General features: G+C 37.7%; 1 non-coding gene across 1 annotated transcript; it reads left to right on the top strand.

The window, feature by feature from the left end:
• Positions 1-21325: 21325 nt before the first annotated feature.
• LOC113001972 (small nucleolar RNA R71) lies at positions 21326-21432 on the top strand. The gene has a single exon (XR_003267503.1). It is a non-coding gene; the product is annotated as a small nucleolar RNA R71 (small nucleolar RNA).
• The last annotated feature ends 1757 nt before the right edge of the window (positions 21433-23189 follow it).

Raw genomic sequence — 23189 nt, 5'->3', positions numbered from 1 at the left:
GCCAAGACAGCTACCAACGGGCTTTCCTTGCTATAGTGGTATGCAAGGAAAGCATCGATGGCGGCTAGGTCCACCAAACCATTTACGTTTGGAAAGAGGATGACCCCAAAGATTAGCAATGCTAACACATCCATAAACGGGACCCAATCTTCTTGATTTGCCATATCCCTCGCCTTGTCTTCTAGGTACTTCCGTGGTAGGCACGCTATGCCGTTTCGAGTTTGTTTTACGCGGTCCAAACCTCTTGCTGAATCTTTGACCACAGTTGCAATTCTGCTCAAAGAGGGGAGACACCCGGAGAAAAGATATGGTTTTCTTCCCCCGAGAGGATATCATAGAATCTCCTCAAATTCTTCAATGGTCGGTACCAATTGGAAGTCTCCGAACGTGAAGCATCTCAAAGGCTGGTCGTAGTATTGGGTGAGTGACGCAATGGCCTCTATGGATACCTCTACTATGGTCAAATCTAAGATCTTTCCGTAAGTCTTGCGGAAGGCTTGCATTTGGAGAGGTTCCATCAACCGCCCTAATTCCTTGATGCTGGTGGTATCTAGGCCTTTAACCTTGACTTGGTAAAACCTCTTGCCGGTTTGATTTGTCCCCATGCTTACTAAAGTGAGACAAAAAGCTGGTGCAAATCAAAACTCCGATATCTCATGGGTGGAATGGATGAATGCATGAAGGAATGCATATGACACAGATGTAATTTAGGAATGCGGGAGCCCGGGAAACTGTCTCCTTCTTAGACACAACGTCTAGGGGTAGCGAAGTGCCCTAACGTATGTATTTAAGACGGTGACCCGGACCCTCGGTTGATTTGTCTATAGAGGGGATCAAGACAGAACCCGTGTGCAATGTATATGCAAAAGGTGCAATACGGGAATGTACATAGTATGACAATACTTACTGAATATAAGCAAAAAGGGTATATGATACTTATGCATGGCAGTGTGAAAAAATGGCACGCGGCGTGTTTGCTCCGTGCCCCTATTTAAGGGACCTATAAGGGAGAGAGCTAACTAGGCTTTTAGTGATAACCCCCAAGGTAGTCATATCTCTCTTGATGGTTTCTAGAAGTATCATCCCCTTCGAAGAACATACAGCAGCAGTAGGGACTACTAGCAACAATATGTTTTCAAAGAGAAAAACTCTAGATGAGGGTTCACTGTAATCAAGTAAGTCGGAGACCTAGCATGACCACAGATTCACCTCCACTCCTTATGTTCCCATGAACCCGGGTATAGGGCCCTTTTTTCAACTCCCAGTGTGTGCAAATAGTGTTGGTGTTTGTGTGCATCAAATGAATAAATATTTGCCTCATGCATACATTTTAAAACGCACTAAAAGAAACAAAGAGTTTATATACACAAGAACATAAAAAATAAAGGGAAACCAACAAAGGAGAGAGTCATGATAAAACATTGCACAAGATTAAATGGCCTAACTCTCTAAAAATGGTCCCCAGTGGAGTCGCCAACTGTCGCAACCTACCCTTCGGCAGGAGGGCGACGCGTGACTCGCAGGATGCGTGTTCCATGAAAGGAATACGCGCGGAGTCGCCACCAACGTTTATTTGAGGAAAATGTCGGAAAAACCGGAAAAGACGCGATCTACGAACTTTTAAGTGAAAGGCTCGGGAGTTGTATTTACGCACGGGGAAGGTATTAGCACCCCACACGTCTGTCATAAGAGACGGCAGCCTTTAATCAAATGTGCAAACATGACTTAGATTTTTACGTTCCCTTTTACGTTCTTATATCTTTTATACCCTTTTTATATTTTTCCTCTTTTTGTGGTCGACAAGGGTGTTTCCCTCGCTCCTACGTATTCATCAGACCGACATAGTTCTTTCTTATGCGTGAATCAAGTGATTCTTTTTTTTTTTTTTACTTGAAAGGTGATCATTTTAAGGCGTTGGACCTTGAAAATGATCCATTTTACTTAGTAAGAAACATAAATGATAAACTTTCAAAATCCTATTTTTGTGGACGAGCTTAACTAGGCGAGTCGATTTTAGCCTTAGTTTCACTTTAGTTATTAGTCAATTCAATTAAGAATGAGAAATCCCAAAGAGAAAATGTCTGATTGATTTTTCGCTTTATTTTACTAAAAGGTATTTTTTATTATTATATTATTATTTTACCTCTTTTTTATTTCCAACGTGGTTACGGCACGACCGAACGGTCGGAATTCATTTTAACCGAAATTAACAGATGATACAATTCAAACGATCGGTGGAAATTTATTTTATTTTTAGATTAAGCGAGAAATGACTTAAATAAATTGCTTAAGCACGTCAAAATGGGGTATAAAAAGTAAATAAAAACGAGAATAAAAATACATGAAACAAAATGGTGATTTTTCACCATGGAGATGCAGCGGAAGACAAAGGAGAAGAGGTGAGAGGAGGCGCCATCCATTAAGGAATAAGCCATGGAAAAAAGAGCTTCACCACCAAGATGAGCCTTGGATAAGAAGCTTGGAAGGATGCTTCAATGGAGGAAAAGAAAGAGGGAGAGAAAGAGAGAGGGGGGAGCACGAAATTGAAGGAAGAAAAAGGGAGAGAAGTTGAACTTTGAGTTGTGTCTCACAAGACTCTCATTCATCAAAGTTACCACAAGTGTTACACATGCTTCTATTTATAGACTAGGTAGCTTCCTTGAGAAGCTTTCTTGAGAAAACTTCCTTGAGAAGCTTCTTTGAGAAAACTTCCTTGAGAAGCTAGAGCTTAGCTATACACACCCTTCTCATAACTAAGCTCACCTCCTTGAGAAGCTTCTTTAAGAAGATTCCTAAAGAAGCTAGAGCTTAGCTACACATACCTCTCTAATAGCTAAGCTCACCTCCTTGAGATGAGAAGCTAGAGCTTAGCTACACACCCCCTATAATAGCTAAGCTCACCCCCATGACAAAAAAAACATGAAAATACAAAAAAAAAAAGTCCTTACTACAAAGACTACTCAAAATGCCCCGAAATACAAGGCTAAAACCCTATACTATTAGAATGGCCAAAATACAAGACCCAAACAAAGAAAAAACCTATTCTAATATTTACAAAGATAAGCGGGTCATGCTTAGCCCATGGGCTCGAAATCTACCCTAAGGCTCATGAGAACCTTAGGGCCTTCCCTTGGATCTCTAACCCAATCTACTTGGAGTCTTCTACCCAATGCCCTTGCGGGATAGGATTGCATCAGGATGACATTGTTTGTGAGAAATACGACATAAGCAAGGAAAAATGGGCCCAGTTTGCCAGACTCATAGAGACCCTTCTTGGGAGGTATGTACCTTGCCATTTAAGTTGTTTTTCAAAAAACATTAACTTGTTATAATTCATTCTAGCAATTTGAAAGATTATTGTTTTATTTTTGCAGGATGTGTGGAAAAAGGCACAGGCCATCCAGAAACAGAACACTGCCGTGGTCCAATGTAGACCGAAGGATGAAGGTGGATTGGGGTTAAGAACTATTGGGGGCTGGAATAGGACTGCCATGTTAAATTAAAGCTTTTCAGGAGAGTAGTTAATGATAATGGGTCGACTCAATGGGTTAATTTTAGCTATCTCAGGAGACATTCTATTTGGGTGGCTAATATTCCATCTGACTGCTCTTAGTCTTGGAGGAGTCTCGGTAAGGTAAGATACTGCTCGAAAGTTTTATCTTTGGTTTGGCGAAAGCACGAAGCTGTGGCATTGTCCGTGGTTTAGAAATGGACAGGTACGAGGTCATTGTTCTAATGGAAACAGGTCTCCCGGACCATGCTCTAGTAAGCGATTTAATAAAAAATTGGCATTAGGAACCTTTGGGTTGGGTAGAGTATGACTCATTCGAAATGATTAACTCCCAATGCAAGCCTTATTGGGAAGCGCTAAATATGCTGTTGAGCTTCACAGAAAATGCAAGAGCCTTCCTTACAGTCTTTTAGAGTCACCCATTGTTGGAGGGAGAGCAATAGAGCCGCCGGCTTTATTTCGGGATGTCGAGTTATGTCTTAATAACATTATTAGAGAGGATATGCAAGGACTGATTTATGTACGTGTATGATATATTATGTATCATTTTTTAATGAACTGGTAGGGGGTACATGCCAACCTCCCGCTTTCCTAGCGAAAAAAAAGGAAAAAAGAACCTTTCTTTATTGAATCAATGAAGGTAGTTGACTTGCTTACTTGTTAGAGTAAGGCCTTTGTCTCCTTTCTTTTATCATTAGAAACCTTCTATCTATGTCATCCTATATAAGGGAAGAAGCCCAAGCAAAGGGACTCTCGAGAAGCTACATCAAGTACAGTCCTACTTTCACTTTAAGCTCCATACCTGATACACCACTACTACTTGCAAGCGAGAAGCTAGCAGTACGGGCGAACATGCAAAGTGAACTACTTGCTGCGCTGAACTGAAAGCCCTTTCACTTGAAGCGGCTGTTGGAACAACTTAGTTTGCTCCGTTGTTTAATCTTAAGAAAGTGGTCCGGTATGTCTATGGCCAGCGCTTGACCCCATTCCTTCCCGAAAGGTCAGTTCAAGCACACAGCCTGAACTACGACTTTAAGCTATCAATTCCATTTGATCTCCAGAACTGTCACCTACAACTGGAACAACCTTTTTCATTGACACTGATACAGTCAATTACTTGAAGCGGTACGATAATAAGGCTTCTGGCACCTCTGTTTGCTACTATGGCACTCCGTCTTTCTACGCCTCTGTTTGCTTAGTGAATCTAGCCATTAAGGCTTGGTCATAAGGTATCTGCGGATCTGGTTAGAGTTGTTGAAGCAGGGGCCCAGCATCTGTTTTCTTGCTTTAAGGAACTACATGATCCAAGTTGAGGGAACTAGACCTAGAAAGAAGGAAGGGATTGGCTAATGGCAAGAGAGAAATAGCCACTTAACTATACGGATTCCGTATGCCTTCCTCAAAAAGTAGTGAACCCTATGCGAACTAAGGGCCTAATTTCTTTCTCTTTGAAATGCCAAATCGATTTGCAGATTCGGTAGTGGACTTGCTGATCTTAGACAGGATTGGATAAGCTGAGAAATGGAGATGCCAAATAGCTATAGTAAACTTCTTCCTGATCTTCTTCGGTAGTCTATTTGAAGCTTGAGTTTCGGAAAAGCACTAGGCACTCAAGCCAATAAGGGCTATTATTGGAGAAGACCTGGCCTTTAACCGCCACTCCGAGACCTAGACTCGAGGAGCCCCGATAAGCCAATAGCTCGGGTTCCGGAGTTTGCTTAGTAGTTTGCTTCTCGTACTACCGCCCTGATGCTACCCTAAAGTCTGATCGTGTAGCTTCTGGGAGTGCTCTACGAGAAGGCATATGTGTTACATTCGGGAGTGCTCAATGATGTCTAGCAGAAGAAGAAGAGAGGGTAAGCAATCAGGCATCTTCTTATTAGATCAGGAGGGCTAGCTGAAGGCAGATGTTACGCGGATGGGTAGGAGGCAGAACAAGGCATAAGAGGTAGCTTCAGGGTAACGAAGTAGCTCGACTCTCTGAGGATAAAAGGGCTCGACTGAAAGGACAGGAAAGGAAAAAGGCAGCATCGTATTCATATTAAATGAAATTAAAGACGCAAACAAAGACGTAGCTGCAAGATCTTATATCGTCTCTTCGTCTGCTAACCCTTGAGAAAACGAACTTCTCCCCCCTCCCCTCCCGCCAATCGCTTTGCTTCTTCAATGAATGTGCTTGCTCTTCTGTCTGATAGAATTCCGTTTTTATGCCCATGTTTGTTGACTAAAGCGAAAACAAGAGTTTGCCAGGCATGGAAGGCGATGAACCCTCGTACAAAGCCTTTTCTTTCCCGCATTGAAAAGGAAATATAAAAAAAAATAAGTAGAGGAGTAGCTCGCACAACGGGTAGAGGTGAAGTACGCAATTGATTTTGTTCTTTATAAGAAAAGAAATGTATTCCCTTCTAAGGGGGGTGCGGTGCCTGTCGGTCTGGTCATAATGATAGGTCTTTCTCCTTTCCCAGGAGTGAAGGAATTCTTATGCCTATAATTTCCTTCCTTTTTTAAGAAAATGTGTTCAATGGTTGTCATGTTTGGAAGTGAAGTACTAGAGGTGTCTTCCAATCTGATTTTAGACTTTTTTCCAGTTTGATATCCACTCTTTTCTCTATCTAGATCCGCTTATTAAGGAGTTTATTATGCAATAGGCGCTTCACTCACGACTTCTATTTTTATGCTCTCCCTGCTTGTTTTCTTGCTCTTGTCGAGATATCTTTTTTTGAAGATCCTAGAGACTAACATAACTAGCAAGATTCCCGATCTTCTACTCTAAGGAGCTAATGATTTAGCGGTTTTTTACTTAAGGAACTAGCGAGAATCTAGTAGCTAATCAAATCACATCACCTTAATATGAATATCAAGCTAGCGGGCTGACGCTCTAACGAGCTAACTCCCCATAAGTGGTTTATTGAAATCCCCTTCTACCTAGCTAATAAGCTTCTGTGCTCCCGGTAATTCAGTAGCAAAGAAGTAATATTTGTTCTCTCCAGAATAGTTGTTTCTTAAGAATTTTTGCAAGCGCAGGAAGTAAAGTGCTTTTTTCTAGCACTTTCTGGTAAAGAATAATAAGGGGTTAGCAATGGATTACACACGCTATCACTATTGGATTGTGCATAGGACTGTCCTTACAAAAGGAATTAAACCTCAGAGACTTCACTTGGAGCAGGAATGAAAAAGTAGAAGATTTAGTTAAGAGACTTCAATTGGAAGGGATTTCCCTGGGCTTGCACTGGAAATCGAGAATATGACAGAGTTTTCTTAATTGCTAAGCTTACACAGACTCCTGAAAGATTCGGACTTAGGCATTCAAAAAAAAAAGAAATTTATACGCTAGAGCCTTACAAAGACTTCCTAAAAAGAAGTGACCTTATCTAAATCTAAGGTAAAAACTCACAGGCCCACATGCTTTCCTTTTTTGCTTGCCTAAGTCGTTCTCCATATGGATTGAAAAAAAAATTTCGGCCTGTCATGGACAGAAACTAAACCAGGCTCGCGTAGACCCCATGTTTTGTCTAGTGGGGGTTATGAATATTTGGAGCAGAAGCTCCTGGCTGAGAAGACCAAGAAGAAGCTGGAGGAAGCTGCACAGTCAGGAAGCGTTGATGGCGTCATCGACCCTCCATCCCCCGTCAGACGCCACGTGAAGTGGAAGATGACCCGCACCAAGAAAATAGGGAAGATGACGACTAAGGCCGCAAAGGAAATCGCTGAGAAGATCATAAGTCATTTTCAACTAACCATTAGAATTATATTTCTTTATTTTCTGAATGCCATGTACAAATGTGTCTTTTCTGTGCAGGATTCCTTTGAGGAGTAGGCGACACAGGATCCTTCGTCCCCCATGGACGTCAGGATGTTCTCACCACTACTATTGGATGTCTAGAGCACCCTGGACGTGTCCATGCTGTTGGAGCCGGTGTCATCATCAAGCAATACTTCGGATCGGCTCCACGGACGTCTCGCAACTCTTCCTCGCTGTCTCCTGAAGAATTGCAGCAGCTGACCCAACAAATCAGGGACCACTATTGTTCATAACACTCAAGAAACGATCCTGAGACGGGTGACTCTGACAAGTGTGGCTTATACATCAAAGCAAATTCTGCCTGCCTGGTTGCCCTGGGAAGAGTTTATGAGGGATCCACTATTGTTCATAACACTCCTTTGTTGCCTGGCCAAGCAAAGGTGGGTGTGGAGGTGGTTAAAGATCCAGACGCTCCTGTTCCTGTACCCACTAATGAGGTTTCCTTAGTGGGGCAGGAAATTCACACCTTCCTTGCTTGGTCGACACATCTGGTCAAGTCTTTATTACAGCAGGTACTTTACTCTTACTATATGTTTCTTGTTTTTTAATTAATTCATTCATCGTGTCTCTATTCAAGCCATTTAACTTTGTTTCATGAACATGCAGTTGTGTCTTTGGCAAAACCACCTCAAAAGCCAGATCCGGAGGTCGATGATCCGCTTTATCTAATGACATTGACCATCCCAGAGCCTTTCTTGAGGCCTTACCAGGTTACATGGGATGCAACCGTGTTCGGGGTCTTTAATCCAGACTTCCCACTCTATATAAAGCATGTAGACCTCTCCGAAATCGCACACGGTGGTCAATGTCTCAGCATATTAGTGTTATAGTTGTGGATTCTGTAAGTCATTTTAGATTACTTTTAATTACCTAAGCTATTGCTTTCAATTCATAAATATTTAACTTTGACTTAACATAAACAGGCATCTGACTGAAACAAGTATGTGAGCGGGGAATTCTGATCTGTATGGATTCCTCGAGCCACAATCCATTTACAGGTCTGGGCAATCGTAGTTTGAGACTGAAAGTTACATAAAGAGTTGGATGCAGAGTTCAAAACACGATGTCTACCTTGGAGCTTCCCTGAATGGGTAAGTCACACAAAATAACTAAATTTAATTAATGTTTACTAATATACTAACCCGTATTCGTCTCTACTACAGCAGACACTGGCAGATGGTGGTCATCATGCCCAAGGAACACCTAGTTGTCTGGTTTTATTCATTGCATAACAGGCCAGACAACTACCTTAAGGGGATAATTACTAGGTCAATGTTCTTTTCAATTCATTTGCATTCAAATACCTCAACAACACTAGTTTTTAATTGTTACTCGTTTGGAATAGTGCTTTAAAAGGTCTTGATGATGTTCCACAGCCTAAATCAAAGGCTCCTCCTAGGTGGATTGTCGTCAAGGTATGTCATTTACATAAAACTTCCACTTATATATACTTCTTATGTGTCTGTACACTAATTGTTTAATTAATATCCAAATTTCATTATGTATTTAGTGTAATAGACAAAAAGGAAGCACTGAGTGCGGCTATTATGTCATGCACTGGATGTCCACCATCATTTTAGGAAGTTACAGGAATAACTGGAAAGCAGTACGTTTATTTGAAACAAATTCAATTTTTTTCAAATTTGTATTACATTATTAACTTATTATCATTTATTTCATCATGCAGTATTATCTCCGAGTTAGAGCTTAGAGCTAGGATTTAGGGAGATTAAGTTTAGCTTAGTTTACTTTGGTTTAACATTTTTGCCATTTCCTATGTTATTTGAACATTGAATTCATTTGTTGATAGTTGTTAATATTAAATCAATTATTCATTGTTTATTGTGATTAAAACTGCTTGAAAGCAGAATAAAATGTTTATTTGCTATGAATTGGGTCTGAAATTGCATTTTACAGGAACAATTTTGGGTTTATTGTAAAAACAGAAAGTTTATATTAAAAAAACTTGAAAATAACATCGGTTATTAATAAAAACCGACTTTAATATAGTAAACAACATCAGTTATTTAGAAAAACCAATATCAACGTGCACCTTAACATTGGTTTTTCAAAACACCGATGTTGGTTATTTCTAATAACATCGGTTATTTATACATAACCGATGTTAACATACAAACGTTAACATCGGTTATTTATAAATAACCGATGTTATATATAACTAACTACAACAAAATAAGTGTATAGATGATGGACGTTGACATCGGTTTTCTAGAAAATCCGATGTTAATATATTCGTTAACATCAGTTTTTTGTAGAAAATCGATGTTAATCTATAACATTAACATCGATTTTTCTAGAAAACCGATGTTAAGTAATATATTAGCATCGGTTTTTCTAGAAAACTGATGTTAACGAATATATTAACATCGGTTTTTCTATAAAATCGATGTCAACGTTCATCATGCATACACTTATTTTGCTGTAGTTCTTTATATATAACATCGGTTATTTGAAAAACTGATGTTAGCATTTTTATGTTAACATCGGTTTTTCAAAACCGATGTTAACAATAATACATTCAACATCGATACTTTCAACATCGGTTTTAAAACCGATGTAGAATGCCGTAAATAACCGATGTTGAAAGTGTATTTTCTAATAGTTCACTCTAAGAGAGAGTAATCTTTCTGTTCTTCTCATAAAGTCAATTATAATCAAGAGACTGGTTGTCTCTTGAATTGTGAGTTTCTTGAACACAAGGGAAAGAGATTCCTTGGATGTTCAAAAGTTGTAAAAAGGATTTTTACAAAGTTAGTGAAAATCTCAAGTGGGTTGCTTAAGGATTGGACGTAGGCACGGGAAGTGGCCGAACCAGTATAAATCGAGTTTGCATTTCTCTCTTCCTTTATCCTATTTATTTTATTGCAATCAATTTTGTCTTACATGTTTAAAGAACATTATTAAATTGATTGTTGCTTTTTCTTCTGCATTCTGAGCCTATCATTTAGAAGGGGGTCAAAAGTTTGTTAGTGGGAAATTTTGAAACTTAATTCACCCCTCTTTTAAGTTATTGAGGCCACTTGTCCAACATATAACGCCTTGAAATTCTGATAACTGAAAATTGATATTTGATGTATTTCTTGTATTATTTAATTACTTGATTAATTTGGATTAGTTTAAGTGTTGTGTGAATTATCCTTATGCAACTGCTTGATGTGGATGTTAGGTTATGTAGAGTTTGATTGATCTGCATTGTAACCGTGTCATTCTGAGATTGACCCAAAACCTATTTCGGTAAAACCACGATATCAGATTAATTAACCGTTGAATTGCCTTCAAATTTGGACTATGGGCTCACAACCCACGTTTGCATATTTTAACCGTTGTGATTTGTGAAATAACATCTGGATCTGATATATGTTGGAGCAGGGATTTGCCCAGAACTCGCCCAGACATGTTTAAGTTGGGCCATCTCACCTAGGCAAGCAAAATTTCTACCAAGCGAGTCTTGCAGGTTACAAATACATCCAACAATGAGGAAGAGTGCATTTCTCTCTCTCTCTCTCTCTCTAAAACTCTCACCCAAATCCTAGAACTTCCTCCTCCACCACTCACGACCACCGCATGGAAAGGAATACTTTAATCAGAGAAAAATCCTTTAAAACTAACTCGAGGATTCAGTAGAGAATATAACTCTTGACCCTCCCTTCGATGTTTCTTCGAGGTAACCGTGATTTCTAGGCCTTCTCTTAGTAAGTTTGAACCTATATTTGCATCTCTTATGACTTGGGTACCATTATTGGATGTTTTTATACTTCCTTTGAAAAATCCTTGAAAATGAGATGTTGTAAAAGTTATTTTTTTTATTTTATAAAATAGATTTTTTTTGTGACATTTTCCGAACCTCGATCATATTGACATGATCGAAATTTCAAATGACGTCTTTTTGATGTGGACCTCAAAACACCCGTTTAGCCTCTTTTAAATTAAATGGGTATTAGACCCCAAATGTTAATGTTAACCTTGTCTTTGAAATCTATATTTAATTATCTTCGATTTGGTATATAGAGCTCTACATTCAAACTAACAGACGTGAACCTAAGAGATCTCAAAACACCACCACGAGGAGCTAATAGGAAAATATAGATAGGTGGGGGGGAGTTTATAGTTAGTTAATAGCTTTTGATAGCATAGTTGGAGTCAAGGAACCCAATTATAGGGTTGTATGTTTGTCCCTGTTGCATGCTAGTTTTCAAGAAAAATTGTGTTTTAAACTAATGGGATACAAAATATTTGTTTTTGATGAATAAAACTATGAATGTTGTTGTTGTATTGACTTGGAATTCTTGGGAAAAGTCTTAATCGCATAATAGACTCTGCCCAAAAGTTTTTATTTGTTCTCTCATTTACTTCTTTTATTAAATCTTAAATGGGCTTAAGAGTTGCTTGCATACTATCGTTCTTCTCTTTAATTTAGAATTTACCCTAAAATATGTTAGAGATAGGGGAAGCTATATGAAGACTATACTTTGGAGCTTGAAGAAGTTGTGTCCTTTTAAATGCCCAACTCTTTGAGTGACATTTGTATTTGTAACACCCTGATATATATATATATATATATTATTAGTAATTATGTTTGATGTTTGATTATTTGTTGCATTATTTTTATCCGTAATTATTTTCAAGGAGGTTAATTTAGTAAATAGAGGGGTGTGGGTAGATAAGGATCTAGCTTTTCAAAGAAGCCTCTTGAGAAAGCTTCTCAAAGAAGCCACGAGGAAGCTTCTTGAGGAAGCTACATGAGCTGCCTCGGTAAAAATGCTTCCTAGCCTTCGTTAACCGTTGGAGCTTCTCGAAATTTGGTCTGCAGCTTCACAAGACACTTTTCCACGATCTGACCGTTGGGATCTTCGAGAAGATGTCTGGAGTGTGTGCGACGTTTCCGTGTCCGAGACCATTTCTCACTTGAGCGTTTTCAGCCTTTGCTTTCGTGTAGCTTAGGAAAAACACCATTTCTTCTTCTTTCTTTCTTCCAAAGCCATTTCTAACGTCCCAAGCACTTTCTCCATCACCCACAGCCACCATTAGCCACCACAAACCGCCGTTGTTCTCCGTTGCAACCCCACACTGAGAGGAACCCTTCGACCGAAGCGGAATCTTCCAACTTGGCTTGCGGTTTCGGTAGAGAACGAAACCCTAATCTGACCTTTCGTTTTCCTTCGAGGTAACCATGGTTCTACTCTTGTTTCTTGTTAGTTTTAGCTTGTCTTTGCATCTTTTTTTACTTTGGGACCGTCATTGCATATTTTACGTTTCCTTGGAAAAACCCTAGAGAAAGAGACTTTGTAAACGTTATCTTTTCATGAAATGCATGTTATTTTCGTAACCTACACTGAACCCCGGTCACATTGGCGTGGTCGGAATTTCCAAATGATATCCCTTTGTAAAACCCGAAATGCTCTCATCTCTTTCATGAAGTAACGTGGGTGTTTGACCCAGAGCATTGTTGTTAGCTTTGTTTTCTGAAATCCATATTAAGTCTCCTTCGTTTTGGCATGGTAGAGGCTTTCATGGAATCGACGAGCAAGGACGAAAAGGAATCTTCAAGTGATGCGACGAGGAACCCGCGGGGTAGCTCACGATAGGTGAGGGGAGTTTATTATAAAATTACGGTTTTAATACCATAGTTAGGGTCAGGGAACCTAGCTATGAGAATATCTGCATGTCCCTGTTGCATGCTGATTTTTCTTCCAAGAAAATTATATTTTTAACTAATGGGATGCGATAAAATTGTTATTGATATGCATGCTGGTTTTTCAAGAGAACCTATGTTTTGACGAATGGGATGCGATATATATATATATATATATATATATATATATATATATATATATATATATATATATATATATATATATATATATATATATATATATGTGTGTGTGTGTGTCATTCACTCATAGAGTGTATATATATTTTTCTATATTTTTTTTTTTTTCTATTTTTATATTTATATATATTTTTATAAATAAATAATAGAGAGACACACACACAGAGACAGAGATACACACACACACACACACACACACACACACACACACACACACACACATATATATATATATATATATATATATATATATATATATATATATATATATATATATATATATATATATATATATATATATATATATATGTGTGTGTGTGTGTGTGTGTGTGTGCGTGTGTGTGTGTGTGTGTGTGCGCGAAATGCAATTTATTGTTGATGTTGCTATTGAGGATTTTAATTGATATGTGATGATAATGATAATTATGATGATATTGATTTGAGATGACGTTGTTAATAAAGACCATGTCAACATGAATTGTTATTATTGATGATTATGTGAATATGAAATGAGTTTGCTGTTGTTGTTGATAACGTCATTGAGACGAGATGATATTTATGTTGAGAATGACATGGAAATACGATTTATTGATTGATGTTGGAACTGCATTGGCATGTGCATGTTGTGTATGTTCGTGGGGGGCACTGTGCACTGACCTTCCAGGGTCTTTGGCACTAGCTTTTTGCCACGATCATATGTCATATGGAGTGTATGTCATGGGGGGTAGAGTGTATTGACCTTGTCGGATGGCCCAGACGTGGATAACTAGTGTGGTTAGAGAATCTAAGCATTCATGAGGGGATGCTTAGGCACTTTAATTGGTCCATGGTCTTTGGCACTTACTTTTGGCCGTGATCATAGCTCATACGACACAGGAAATAGAGTAACTATGGTCAAGTGTACTTTGTACTAAGGGGCTTGTCACCTGGTAGGGAACACCTTTGGGCTCCCAGGCTGATCACCTATGGGAGGGGGGCTGTTATGTGCACACCCGGGTGGTCTCGACAAACTCAGCACAGTTCCCTAAGTGAGAGTGTCGTGTGGACACGCTTAGGCTATTTCCTGAGATTTGATTGTTGTTGGTACGTACCACATTGCATCTGAGTGTTGAGTCAGGTGCATGCATCATTCTGTGCAGTCTTGATTGGGTCCATGGATGGATGATGAGTAATTGTTGGATGTGGATGATGAATATTTGTTGGATATGAGTGTTGAATAATGATTGTTGTGTATACTCATCATGTTTGCCTATGTTCCTTGCTAAGTGTGGTTATTTGGAATTGGTATTAGTTCTTTTTATAATGAACTCACCCTTGCAATTTTGTATCGTGTGGTTGATACCTGTGATAATCACGAACCTTGTTCATGGGAGCAGAATGACAGTGACAGGGTGCAGGGAGTAAGATTCTGGTGAGGAGTCGTCGAGCTGACATGATGACGTTGGCGTTATTTTGGTAGGGAGTTGTGTTTTGTGATCAACTCCTCCGTAGTTGGTTTTTAAGTTTTATTTTGTTGAGTTAAAGATGTAAAACTGGGATTTTAATTATATCTATGAACATATTTAATTTTCATTATGTGTATGACATGTACCGAATTATTGTTTCTATGTAATTATGCATATTCACTTAAGTAATGGCGTATTGTTGGATGAATTTATGTTGTGACAAAATCACTTCTATTTTCATAAGCAAAAAAATTTAGGGAGTTCTTTTTATAAAAATTGAAATTATCGAATATTAGAGTGTGGATACCGTAGCGACGAGGCAGGTCGTTACAGTATCGATTATTGCATCTTAGTCTCTATCTATTCATATGTACATCATGTAGAGGTAGAAAGATTGTTTCTACAGTTAGAAACTTCTTCAGTACATAAAACTCTCTGTTTTCATTAATTACAAGGCTGATCATAATCGATTATATAGTTCAGTTAAGACCATGTCTAGATTTTTATGAGTCTCTACTTTAATCAATTACCAAGTAATTGTAATCGATTACTTCATTCTTAAAGGTGTTCCCATAAGTGATCAAGAACAATCAAGAATCTAATCGATTATATTGTTCTTGAAAGTTTTCCAGATGTTGGGAAGAACACTTTAATCGATTGAAATGATAATATGATCGATTACTTCTTCGGAAAAAATCAACTACTTTGGATATTTAATCGATTACAAGCGGTTATAACAGGTTTCTCTATAAATAATCACCTTGTGTTCTCACTTTTAAAAGAAGAAAAAAAAAGAGAATAAAAAGTGCTTAGAATAAGTGTGTGACTCACAACTTCTAGACTTTGTTTTTGCTGAAGTTCTCATGGTAAAAAGTGAGTTATGAATTACTTGGGAGATCAAGAAGAGACTCATTCACTCAAGAAAAGGTTCTTGTGTGTGATTGAGCAAGTTGTGTTTCTCTTTGACTCAATTTTCTTGTGTCTTACATGTTAGCATATGCATGAATTTCTGAAGGCATGGTAGAACATGTTTTTCTAGTTTAGGCTAAGGGTAGGTCTCTCTTAGGCTCTTATTCACAAAAGACCCTAGGGTTGGGTACCTTAGTCTCTTTTTCTGGGGTAGGAATTGAGATTGATTGTGATTGCTTGCAAGAATTCTATATGCATAGTAAAAATCTAATACGGTTTGGATTAGATAATTGGAGTAGCTTCTCTAGAGATAGAGAGTGTACCAATATAAAAATTGGTGCAAGATTCAGGCCGTACCCGAATCCAATAAATATTAAAATGTAGTAACTAGGAAGTGATCCTAGGTCGTTTCCCAACGAGCAATGATACACCAAATGTTCATAAGAGATAGTAGGAAATAGTAACAAATTGGGGGGGGGGGGGTTGTTTGCTTTTGTAAATTAAACATCGAGTAAAATTGAATTAGAAATTATCAGAATTAAAATACGTTGTTTCCCCTTGATTCACAAGAAAGTCTCTTATCCTAGGTTGCGAGAATTTATCCTTTATCAGTTCAACCACTTAATCCAACCCTAAATTAAATTACTAAGCGAAATTTAACATAAAGCATTCATTATGTGATTAAGCATCACACACACCAATTACTCATAAACGATCATTAAGCAAGAATGTAAATTAAGCGCAAAGACAATTAATCAAGCACTAAGCATGCATGAATTAATAGCAACAAATTCAGAGTAATTAGTGAAGAGGAAAAACTGAACAGAATTTAACAGTAATAATAGAACCTCAAAGAGAACTGTGCTTGATCCTCAAGAGAAAACAACGTTGCGGACTTAGCCTTCCATTAATCAAATAGAGAACAAAATTTTATTGATAAAACTAAAAGTCTGAACTGGAATTGTAAAAAAAAAATAAAAGAGAAAGAGAAGAGAGACTAAAACTAAAAACGAAAAATAGAAGAGAGAGAGGAGAGAGAGAGAGAGACCTAAACTAGAACCTTGGTGCTGTTATATAGTTTTTCAGCCCCAAAGCTTACAAATCTGTTTTAAATCCAAACCCATAAGTAAAATCAAATCAAATCTAGATAAGATAAGATAAGATAAGATAAGATAAGATCTAGATGAAATAATATCTAGATGAGATCAAATCTAAATAATATCTAGATAAGATAAGATCTAATTTTGTAGAATAAATTAGTCTGCCCTCTTCAAGTCCAAGCCCAATTCTAGATTCAAGCCCAATGCTTCATTAATTCCTGAAATTAGATTAAAAACATCAAATTAGCTGAATGGGTCCAAATAATAAAACTGCCTAATAAATTTGACAATTAAGACTAATCAGTATTTAAAATTGTGCAAAAAGGGTTAAGAAATAGGAGAAAATAATGGCACATCAAAACCCCCCATACTTAGCCTTTTGCACTCCTGGGCAAAATGAAATAAAGAACAAAATCCAAGGATATCAAAGAGAGACAAATAAAAACATTTACATATTTCTCAATGAACATCAAGGAATGAAAGGAATGGGTAACATCTAACATGAAGAGATCCAAAGAGTCAAGACATTCGTGAAAATTATCCAAGCAACCCAATCATGGCAAAATAGTTAATCAGCTCAATAATGAAAAATGATTAAGCCTCACAAGATATACACTCTATCTCTCAACTGTCTAGGCTATTGTTTACTCTCGAAGCACCCATGAAAAAAAAACACCACATAGACTTGGAAAAATTCTAAAATTGACAAACGACTTGACAACACATGCATATGAGGATCAAAAGGTCTTTAAAGGTTGTAATGGGGCCAAGGAAAAGGTAGGGAAGAAAAATATGGAATAAGTAGTTAAATCCCAATGGAATAGAGGAGCAATGGGGAATAAGTGGAAATTAAGCACAAGTAGTAAACCCAAATCCTCTAATATCAACAAAATCAACCAAGACTCCCAAATCAAGTTCTCATATCAAGACCTTATTTATTCAACTTCACTTCTTTTCTTCTTATTCTTCTTCTTCTTTTTTTTGAATAGTACGAAATTGCAGAATTTGCAGCAACTGAATTTTTTTTATTTTTTTTTCATTTTTCATTTTTTTTATTTATTTTTTATTTTTTTTATTGAACAGTACGAAATTGAAGATTAAAGAAAGAACTAAGCAATATATGTATACATCAAGAATGGCCAAAATAAAACATTAACCATGGCCAAAAATCATATTTTCCAATGAAACATACCCCCCCACACTTATTCCCAAAACAATTCCAAAGCTCCAAAATTCCTTAAGGGTAAGGTGATATCATGGTTTTTCACTTAAGGCTTGTAATGAGCTTCAAAACAAAGAAAGGGGAAAATAGGCTCAAAGGGGCTATCAAAGGAATTAATTCAAGGTAAGTCCATTTGGCTAGAAGCTTATAAGAATGAAATTGCCTAAATCATTTCCAAATATGCATGTGAATTAGGAAGCATCAACAAGAATCAAGCCAAGGCTATTGTGCAAGCAATCAATAGGGAAAAACACACCAAAAGATTATGATGATGGATGGCTCGAATTCTCACCAAGGTAAACTTATCACTTTCAAATTGAGCTTTCAAAACTATCATGACATGTAAAGGAAAAACAAGGATTTCAAGTCACAAAATGTCAAGAGACTTTTATTTTCAGAACAATTACCCATTGCTTGAACATATCCTATAATTCAAAGACAAGCATGCAAATTTAACACAACAAAACTAACAAAATTAAACTAGAACCCAACAAAACTAACAAAATTAAACTAATTTAACACAACTAACAAAACCAAAACCAAAGAACACACTCCCCCCCCATACTTAAACAACACATTGTCCTCAATGTGACACAATTAAAAGATTAAAAGCAATTAAACCATCAAATAGAATCGGACAAATGTAATAAAAGTAAAGAAGGAGATAGGAAAAGAAAAACTACCTAAGTCATGGTGGAAAAGAAGTAAGCTGAAGTAAGGAGATCTTTTGAGCAAGGAAAACCCCCAATGTGTAATTGGATGCATCACACATTAGCTCAAATGGGGCTGTCCAATCAGGTGCCTCAATGATAGGGGTGGTAGTCACCGCACGCTTGAGGCAATCAAAAGCCTCTTTGCATTGGTCATCAAAATCAAACTCCACCTCCTTTTGTAGCAGATTGGATAGTGGAAGGGCCACTTTGCTAAAATCCTTGATAAAGCACCTATAAAACCCTGCCAGGCGTTCAAGCATCTGGTCAATGAATGGTAGTGGAAAATGGTCCTTTTTGGTAACCTGGTTCAGCCTCCTATAGTCGATGCATACTCTCTAACTGTTCTGCACCCGAGTAGGAATCAGCTCCTCCTTCTCATTTTTTATCACGGTGAGGCCAGTTTTCTTTGGAACTACCTGGACGGGATTCACCCATTGGCTGTCGGAGATAGGATAAATGATTCCAACTTGTAAAAGCTTGGTTACCTCCTTCTTCACTACATCAAGAATCACCGGATTGAGTCTTCTCTATGGCTGTCTTACTGGTTTAGCCTCATCTTCTAAATTTATTCGATGCATACATGTGGATGGGCTAATACCAGGAATGTCCGCCAGGGTCCAGCCTATAGCCTTCTTATGCTTCTTGAGAACTGATAACAGCTTCTCCTCTTGCTCATCAACAAGGAAGGCAGATATAATTACTGGAAAACTTTTGCTATCATCCAAGTAACCATATTTTAAATTTGATGGCAGAGGCTTCAATTCTGGTGTGGATGGCTGGATAGTGGTAGAAAGAGATGGTTTCTCAACCTGTACCTCATAAAGAAAGTCAGAGGTATGTGTACTTCCTGAAACATGGTTAGTTCTATTTGACTCTATAAAATCAATCTCAAGAGGTAAAACATCAGCAGACATGTAATCAATATCAAATTCAGATTCATTCTTAGCATCAAATTCAGACATATGATCAAGTACAAATTCAGATTCAATGCATTAAGAGTGACAGGCATGCAGATTAGAATGAAGATCAGTCATGTATTCATCAACAATATGGTCAATTATTTCAACACGAAATACAGAAATATCTTCAGATGGGTGTTTCATAGCATCAAGAATATTAAAATGAACAGTTATATCACCAAACTCCATAGATAGTGTGCCTGCATATACATCTATCTTAGTTCTAGCAGTTTTCATAAAAGGTCTACCTAGAATGATGGGAACTGATCCTTTAGAAAATCCCTCCTCCATATTTAAAATATAAAAATCAACATGGAAAATAAGCTCACCAACTCTAACTAAGACATCCTCTATGAAACCAGGAGGATAGGCAACACTTCTATTAGCTAAATGAATTACCACATCAGTTGATTGCAAAGGACCTGGAGATATAGACAGAGGCATAACACTAACAGAAGCTCCTAAATCTAGCATGGCATTGTCAAACTTATTGTTCCCTATAATACAAGGTATGTTGAATGTACCTGGATCTTTACATTTTTTAGGGATTTGAGGAATATATTTACCAACCAATGCGGAGACATTTCTACCCATACTAATTCTTTCACTTCCTTTAAGCTTCCGCTTATTAGTGCACAGCTCCTTCAAGAATTTAGCATATCTTGGAATTTTCTTTATTGCATCCAGCAGAGGTATGTTTACCTCTACTTTCCTAAATGTTTCCAAGATCTCCTTCTCTGCCTCTTCCATTTTTTTGTTGGAAATTGCTCTTGGAGGGAATGGAAGAGGGATATGCTGCTTCTCTTTAGATTCACCTGCATAGAAATTGTTAGGTAACTTACTCTTTAAATTTTTGTCATCATCTTTTTTTGGAGTAGACTGAGGTCGGGCAGGTTCAATTGCGGATGAGGAAGACGTTGCTGGTTGAGGTCCTTGACACTGCTTTCCCGACCTCAATGCAATGGCACTCACATTTTTGGGATTCTGGATAGATTGAGAAGGTAATCTATCAGAATTCTGGGACGGAGCTTGGTTCATCTGAGTAGCTATCTGCCCCATCTAATTTGTCAGACTCTGAATGGAAGCTCTTGTCTCTTGCTGAAATTGCATATTCTGGATGGTCATTTGCCTCACTAACTCTTTTAAGGAAGGTTGAGGAGGAGCCTCAGTTACTTGTTGTCTTTGTTGTGACTGCTGTTGCTGTTGCTGCATTGGAGGAGGAACATATGGCTTGCTTGGATCAGCAGCATTCTGAAAAGGAGGGATAGGCTGTTGTTGTTGTGGAGGACTTGTCCATCTCAGATTCGGATGATTCCTTCAACCTGGATTGTATCTATTGCTTGAAATGTCATAATTATTCTGTTGTTGTTGGTTTTGCTGCTGAGGGAGTCTATTATAAATGTTTGCAACATAAGCTTCAGGTTGCTCATTGACTCCAGATTGCTGCAAAGAAGGACAGAGATCTGTATGGTGATCTGTAGAAGAACATAGACCACATACTCTTGCAACGGGTGTAGATTTCTTATTCATGGCAAGCTGAGTTACTAGGTTGACCAAGGCATCAAGTTTTCCTTCAATCTTTTTATTTTCAGTAGATGAAGATGAATCTGTGGCCACCTCATGGACTCCTCTAAGAACAATAGCATCATTTCTTGCACTTAATTGTTGGGAGTTGGAAGCCATCTTCTCAATCAAATTCCTAGCCTCAGTAGGAGTCATATCACCAAGAGCTCCACCACTGGCAGCATCAATCATACTCCTCTCCATGTTGCTAAGTCCCTCATAGAAATATTGAAGAAGAAGTTGCTCAGAAATCTGGTGGTGAGGGCAGTTTGCACACAATTTCTTGAATCTTTCCAAGTACTCATACAAGCTTTCTCCACCAAGTTGCCTGATTCTTGAAATGTCTTTTCTGATGGCAGTGGTCCTAGATGCAAGGAAGAATTTCTCCAAGAACACCCTCTTAAGGTCATCCCAGCTGAAAATAGACCTGGGAGCAAGGTAGTATAGCCAATCTTTTTCCACTCCCTCCAGAGAATGAGGAAAAGCCTTTAGAAAGATATGATCTTCTTGGACATCAGGGGGCTACATGGTGAAACAAACAATATGGAACTCCTTAAGATTTTTATAAGGATCTTCACCTGCAAGACCATGAAACTTGGGCAGCCAATGTATTAGTCCAGTCTTGAGAACATATGGAACACCCTCATCAGGATATTGAATGCACAAGCTTTCATAAGTGAAATCAGGTGCAGCCATTTCCCTTAGAGTCCTCTCACGGGGTGGAGGTTGTGCCATGTTCTCAGAATGTTCAAAATTATAATGCTCAAAATCACCAATAACAGAATGCTCAGGATGCTCAAAAGGTACTAAATGATGTCTAATTAATCTATGAAATGTCCTATCTATCTCAGGATCAAAGGGTTGTAAGTCAGATGGATAGCCTCTAGTCATACACTATATTCATCACGCACAACTAGTTTCCTTCTTATGCAAGTAACAATGTAGGTTTGAACTACAGTTACCATTAAATGATATCCAAATGACTTAAAATTTTGTGAGCAACCTTATAAAATGATGAGAAGATAGCACAAAAAATTTCAAATGAAAATTCGAAGTCTAACTATATAAGCTAAAAATGATAAGTTAAGAAAAATAAGAGAATAATACTTGAAAAATAAAAATCTTTTGACAGAATCACTTTTTTTGGACGATGGCGTAGGAAATTTTTTTCTACCCCAAATACATATATCATAATTGCGATTTTGATAACCGGAGTAAAAGTTATGGCCGTTTGAAGTTTTGACAAAAATCAAATTTGCTACTTTTTTGGAACTTTCAAATCTGACCAAACTAAAGGTTCTAGCTATTTTTCCCACAAAATATAGATTAAAAGAAGTTACCACAAAAAAATTCATCCAAAAATAACAACTCTAGCTACTAAAACAAAAAATACCAAATAATTCAGCAAAGGTGGTCACTAAAATCCGTCGCTAGATGATTTCCACTACTACTCTGTTCTACCGCAAGCAAAAGTGGTCGCTAAATCCGTCGCAAAACATTATTCACAGCAAAACACCCAAAACTGAAATAGGGGAAGCGCTTAACAAAAAAAATAAAATATAACACACACTAAACAAAATACCAAGACACTAAACAACACTAACACACACACTAACACAACACTAACAATTAAACATAAAACACGAAAGAATTAAACACTAACACGACACTAGCTATTATGAACCTTTGGACACTGCTCCCCGGCAACGGCGCTAAATTTGATCGAGGCAGTACCCGAATCAAATAAATATTAAAATGTAGTAACTAGGAACTGATCCTAGGTCATTTCCCAACAAGCAATGATATACCAAATGTTCATAACAGATAGTAGAAAATGGTAACAAATTGGGGGGGGGGGGGGTGTTTGCTTTTGTAAATTAAACAGCTAGTAAAATTGAATTAGAAATTATCAGAATTAAAATATGTTGCTTCCCCTTGATTCACAAGCAAGTCTCTTATCCTAGGTTGTGAGAATTTATCCTTTATCAGTTCAACCACTTAATCCAACCCTAAATCAAATTACTAAGCGAAATTTAACATAAAGCATTCATTATGTGATTAAGCATCACCCACACCAATTACTCATAAACGATCATTAAGCATGAACGTAAATT

This window comes from Glycine max, chromosome 6, assembly GCF_000004515.6.
Source record: "Glycine max cultivar Williams 82 chromosome 6, Glycine_max_v4.0, whole genome shotgun sequence".
Classification (NCBI taxonomy): domain Eukaryota; kingdom Viridiplantae; phylum Streptophyta; class Magnoliopsida; order Fabales; family Fabaceae; genus Glycine; species Glycine max.
The sequence above is the reverse complement of the archived record's forward strand: the minus strand, read 5'-3'. Positions and strand labels throughout refer to the sequence as shown.